The following is a 6,342-nucleotide window of genomic DNA, read 5'->3' on the forward strand; positions in this document are numbered from 1 at the left end:
CCGCACGTATGCCACCGCATCCTGGGAGTACTCGGTCAAGTGCCTTGAGCTGCCAATGTATGTTGATGCCAAAAAGAACGCCGAGTGTGAAACACTCAGAACGTTTTCACTGAATAATTTTCAATAATTTATTTTTGAAGTTGTACTTATAGACGAGTTCGGAAAAGGTTGCGATAGATTCAGGTTGCGCAACCTTGCTCAATATGAATCTAACGCAACCTTGCTCAATGTGAATCTAACGCAACCTTGTCTGCGAAGATGTTCGAGCAGCAGGCGAAGCGGTGACAATCGTCGATCGTTTGTTCGTTTCTTTCGGCACAGCTCGGCTTTTCTACCAACAACACAATGTTGCCATGCTCATGCTGTTGTTGTTTTTTTTGTAGAACAATGTTTCAATTTTTGGTTGGTGACATATTCACATGTGTGCGCATATGTATGTTTGTATGCTTGTGCATTATTGAAGTTATGCTTCTTTTTCTTTCGTTTGTCTTTCATTTCTGCGAATTCTCAACTATTTTGCGTATCTTTTGGTTGAAATACTCTGCGTTGGCCGTTGAAAAATTAAAGCTATACTTTACAGAATCATTTCTGTAGTTAGTCTTCATTTACATTTTTTGGCAATCGACCCGCGATGACGAGGTATATCGTTTTACCTGACAGCGTGAGGTTAAAGAACTTCATTTCTAGTATTGTCTTGTGGCATATTAGAAATGATGTTTCTTCGAAAATCGTTCGCTTACAACGGATAAAACGACTTCTGAGTGGTGATTTTAATGAATAAATTCCTTTTGGTTGAAATGCTCTGCGTTGGCCGTTGAAAAGTTAAGACTATACTTCTCAGGATCATTCATTTCTTTCATTTTTTCAAAGAAATTAATGACCTTTAGGAATATGCATATTTGCATTATTTCGTTGTCATTTCCATATTCGTAGCAATAGAATTTCTATGGCATAAGTAAAATAATGGCCGCCGATTGTCTCCTCTTGCCGCTGTAGCAGCTTCGCCTACAAACATGCGTAAATATGTATGTATGTATACGTATGGTCGTGAATACATATCGACGCAGATTTTTGCGAGAAGCACCAGAAAGTTGTGCAATTTATGATTTTTGGCTTTTGCCATTGTCGCGAAAAGACTACTTGTTGGCAAAGGCATGCTCGGGGAGATGTCACGGCCTCTGTTTTATGAATGAAGCGAGATCGCTGTGGAATTTGCGCCTGCGTTCATGAATGAAATCGTTTTTGTTGTAAAATGTACTATACTTGTTCTTCGCCAATTTGGCTGCCATATTGTCTTGTGAAGATCAATTTTTTGTTGGTGACATATTAATATGTGTACGCATATGTATGTTTGTATGCTTGTGCATTATTTGTTTGGCAATGTATGCAAATATATGTACATATAAGTATATATGAATGTATGAACATGCAAGTCAATGCGCGCACATGTAATAAGTATATTGATAAGTGATGAAAATATGATTTCAATTTCGGAACGCGCACATGCGTATACATATACTCATATGAGCATGTGCAGATGCACAAGATAGGATAGAAGATGTATGCCTTTTAACATCGTATACTATACAAATAAATATTTTTCTTACTAATAGAAATTAAATTTATCACAGCAATATACATAATATACATATACATAATATTGCTGTGATAAATTTAATTTCTATTAGTAAGAAAAATATTTATTTGTATAGTGTACTATGTTAAAAGCAAAAAATTAAAAATTTATTCTGTCGAGATTCGAACCTGAGACCTGTGGTATCATCTTGACTTTCCAAGCACTTACCATCAACACCACCATTGACACTTAGGTTGTGCTGACTTAAGTATGGTTTGGTTATGCATGTATGTACATAAGAAACATATGATAGTTCTAATAATTTTGTTTAAGTATAGAAATATGCTTTTGTAGAACATTTGCTTTCGCAAACATACAGACAAATGTGCAAAAGGCATAATATATGTATGTATGATTGTTTCGCATTTTGCTTCTACGCCGGTCAAATTTCTATACAAAAATCGGCTGAAATGTGTGAGAAAATAAAAAATGGACAACTTTATTTATTGACAATTAAATATAAATGAAAATACATGTAAATTTTCTTAAATTTATTTAAATTTATTGAAATTTCGTTTCGCATTTTCGGCACTTTCAAATTAATTAATATGAGTAAAATTCACGACTTAACCCGCACACGTCTTATTTGCGCAAAATTTCCAACTTGAGTAACATGAGTTATTATAAAATAAGATCAAATTAGCATTAAATAATTTGAAAAATAATAAATCAAAAATAAAAGAGTTCTACATACATATTTCCATCATATGGAATATAAAAGAAATCATTTTATAAATACATATGTATATTTCTGTCTCTTCATATTCTCGGTTAGAATATGTGAGAGAATTGTAAAAAATGTTAAAATTGCGAGGCGAATTCCGACCTACCTGATCTTTGCAAGACAATATGGCAGCCAAATTGGCTGGACCTCCGATCAATGTTGATAAAATAAATGACAGTGATAATACGCATAACACAGCGGATTCCAGGTTATATGATGGTAAGTTTCTCTTGAATATTTCAATTGTCCGTAATAGATGCACCTTGTGCACTAAACTTGTGCCTTGAAACTAATATCAATTGGATTGGCAAACATTTTAATATTTTGATTTTAAATTGATTTTACAGCGGAAAAAGACAGTGTAGGCCGAGTTTCAAGAGGAGGGAAAACCGCACAATATTATCGTGAATACCGAGCACGAAATAATAGCTGGCAGTCAAACGAAGAAGAGGAAAACCGCTGCGGAATATCAGAGAGCGCGTAAAAAAAGATTCAACGTTTTCTGTTCCATCAATCTCTGCGGGAGCATCTATAACTACTGATGAATCAATTCACCGATAACTGCTGGGCCTTCAACGCGTGTTGATGGATTACAAAAGAGAGATGATTACGCTGCATATTCTCTTCCGCAACGAAGAGACAGAACTACTTTTCTAGTCAAAGTTCCTTCATTTTGACTTTACTTTATTCTTCATTTTATGTGTATAATAAATTTATAAAATGTGAATTTAAGTTTTCTAGTTTTCTTTCATACAAAATGATATGCATTTCTTCGAATATCACTAAGAAGTATAACTTCATCCGCGCGTAGAGACTCCACGCACCTTTTTTTTGAATAGCCGGAATAAAGAAAGCAAATGAAAAATTTGAACGATTCAAATAATCGAAAAACAAAACAAAAAAAATTAAAAAAAAATTGTATAAAAAAAGGTTATTTTTTGGAATTGTACAATTTTCCGACTTTTCCTCATGAAAAGCATACAGTTTTTTTTATTTCCAAACCTTTCCCGATCCACAGCGAACAACCTCTGAAAATTTCATCAAGATTGGTTCAGCCGTTCTAGAGCATTAGCGTTACTAACAAACAAACATTCATTTCATTGTATGAGAAAAATAAATGGGCGGTTTTCAGGGGTTTTCCGGTAATTATTCGAATTTATCTCGCCGTAAAACCTTCCTTGAACCTCAGCGAACATTTAGAAAGAAGAATTGGCCAAATTGGTCCAGGCGTTGTTGAGTTATGCGCTTAGCAACACATTTTGCGATCCATTTTTATATATAAGATATATACATAAAAGGAAGTCGTGTTAGTTACACCATTTATACCTCAAGAACGGCTGAACCGATTTGGCTGAAAATTGGTGGGGAGGTAACATAGAACCAGGGTAAGGACATAGAATACTGTTTATCTCTTTGTGTTAAAATTCAATACAATTCATAAATACAAAAATTATATTTCAAAACATAAGTATTTTTTCAAAATGCAGGTAAGAATCATTTGAAAATTTTAGTAATTCAAATATACAGAGAAATAAGTAAAAATTTTCATATCCATGCATTCTAAGCATATGGGTTATACCGATTGTGCTCCAGCACCAGGCAGTTTGTTTAGAACCCGTCAGATTCCTCCTGAGCCAGTCAGTTTTTTAGGACAAACTCGCCCGATTTATTTAATAACACAACAAAAAATGGCAATATATCGTAATAATTGGAAAGTTGCTAAAAGGTCTATTAAAATTTGAGATATACAGAAATCTTTTCGAAGCAATGCAATAATTAAACGGGAACAATGAAGTACATACATATGTATGTATGTGCGTACAATTTCAAACTGATTCTTCCTGAAAAATAACAAAATTGCTAAATATTGGGAATGGTAGAATAGAACTGCAGCCAAATATGTAGTACACTGGATTAAAACTGGCTCTGTAATCAATTAATGAATAATATACCACGTGCATCTCAAAAGACTGATGCCATAACCTTGCCAGCCGAGTTTTTGTCTTTCCACGCTTGAGAACCGTTTCATAATATGCAGACCACTAGGCTGACAAAATTGAGATATCCCGATAAAACTTCGTATGCGTTAGCACAAAAAAAGTTTCGGGTTCGTAGATAGGCGTAATCGGACCACTAGCACGCCCACAAATTGCCATTAACCGAAAACTTATAAAGTGCCATAACAAAGTACTAAATAAAGGTATAAAGCTGTAATTTGATACAGTGGATCGCAGTAACAATGAGCACTTGTGGCGTAGCCTCGCCCTCCAACAAGTTTAATCTCAAGTATGTCCTAAACCACTTAAGCTAGAACAACAAAATTTGCTGAGTACAAATTTATAAGAACTTCTACCGACAGTGTGAAAAGGGATGAAATCGGTAGATAAAAAAACTACTAAAAGCGCGATAAATCAATAACTATATATGCTAGAGACATTAAATTTTACCACCGAGAGGAGGAAGGAAAAGGTTTCTGGGAGCCGGTGTGAAAACTGGACGATGGGCGCGGCACCGCCTACTTTTTGGTGAAATCCTATACCTCCAAGCCCGACCAACCGATTTCGGCAAAATTTAGTGCGCGGCATTGCTCTTACATTCGTACGTCACAGTGTGAAATCGGATTTCAACCACGCCTACTTCCCATATATCGCAATTTTAAATTCCACTTGATTCGTTTAGTTTCCAGTACACAAATCACGAAGCAATTAATATAACGGGATAAAACTTTGCACGAATAATGTCTTTAGTGTGTGCCACCTTATGACCAAAAATTTGTATAAATCTAATAAAAACTGTTCAAGCTCCTAGGTACAAATATTCGGGATCCCGGTATCTATGGTTGACTTTTGATCAAAAATGTCAGTCGATGTGTGATATATATAACGGAAATTAAGGGATAAGATATCTTGATCCCGTGGATACCAATGATATCCACGGATTTACAATTCGATTTTAAACGCTTTTAATATCCAGTACGTCTGACCTTTGCGAAGACCATAGATAAATCGCAAGGATAATCTTTACAGGTTTGCGGAATCAACTTGGAGATTCCTTGTTTTGCGCATGGACAATTATACGTCGCGTGTTCGCGCAAAGAAAACCCGTCTATGGGAAAGCTTTAAATTGATTAACATACTGTATCAGTGTATATCTGTCAATATCACATTTAAACCGAACTATTGGCTACGTTAGCCAATTCGGTTTCGTTTTGCTTCTTTTAAAATTATTTTATACAAAATTTTATATTTGCGGGATATTCAAATATAAAACTGTAATTTGTTATAGGGGATCACAGTGGCAAGGGCACTTGTGGGAAAAAGTGGGGATGGCTCGCTCTCTAATAAGTTTAACGTACATATCTCCTAAGCCACTTAAGCTACAACAATCATGTGCATTATTAAATGATGAAATGGGAAGATAACCCCGCTCACTCCCTATATTGTAATGGTACTGTGAAAAGCTACTAAAAACGCAATAAATCAATAACTAATTACGCCAGAATTATTAAATTTAATCCCCTAGAATGTATGAGAGCTCTTTATGAGAAACGTTGTGAAAATTAGACAAGGGGCGTGGCACCGCCCACTTTTTGTTGAAATCATATATGTATCTCGGGATCCAGGAAACCGATTTCGGCAAAATTTTGTGCCAGTCATTATTTTTATCATCCCATGTCACATTGCAAAAATAGGCGAAATCACATTAAAATCACGCCTCCTTTCCATATAATACAATTTTAAATTTGATTTAATTCTTTAACTTTCCAGTACACAAATCATGACGAAACTTATGTAACGGGATAAAATTTTGCAGTAATAATTCCTTTAAACTATGCCACTGTATGGGCGAAAGTTCTCCTAATCCAAACAAAGTTTCATCGGGCAATATTTGAGTTATCTGAATGAAAGAGTCAGAACAGTTTATCTCTTTGCAAAACTAGATACAATTGGCCGAAAACTTGCCACGATTTTTAAACATTCCG

At 35.0% G+C, this 6,342-nt stretch overlaps 1 pseudogene; it reads left to right on the forward strand.

Annotated features, from left to right (window-relative positions):
- Positions 1–563: 563 nt before the first annotated feature.
- LOC120780210 lies at positions 564–766 on the forward strand (annotated as a pseudogene).
- Positions 767–6,342: the final 5,576 nt, after the last annotated feature.

This window comes from Bactrocera tryoni, unplaced genomic scaffold (assembly GCF_016617805.1).
Source record: "Bactrocera tryoni isolate S06 unplaced genomic scaffold, CSIRO_BtryS06_freeze2 scaffold_232, whole genome shotgun sequence".
NCBI classification, from domain to species: domain Eukaryota; kingdom Metazoa; phylum Arthropoda; class Insecta; order Diptera; family Tephritidae; genus Bactrocera; species Bactrocera tryoni.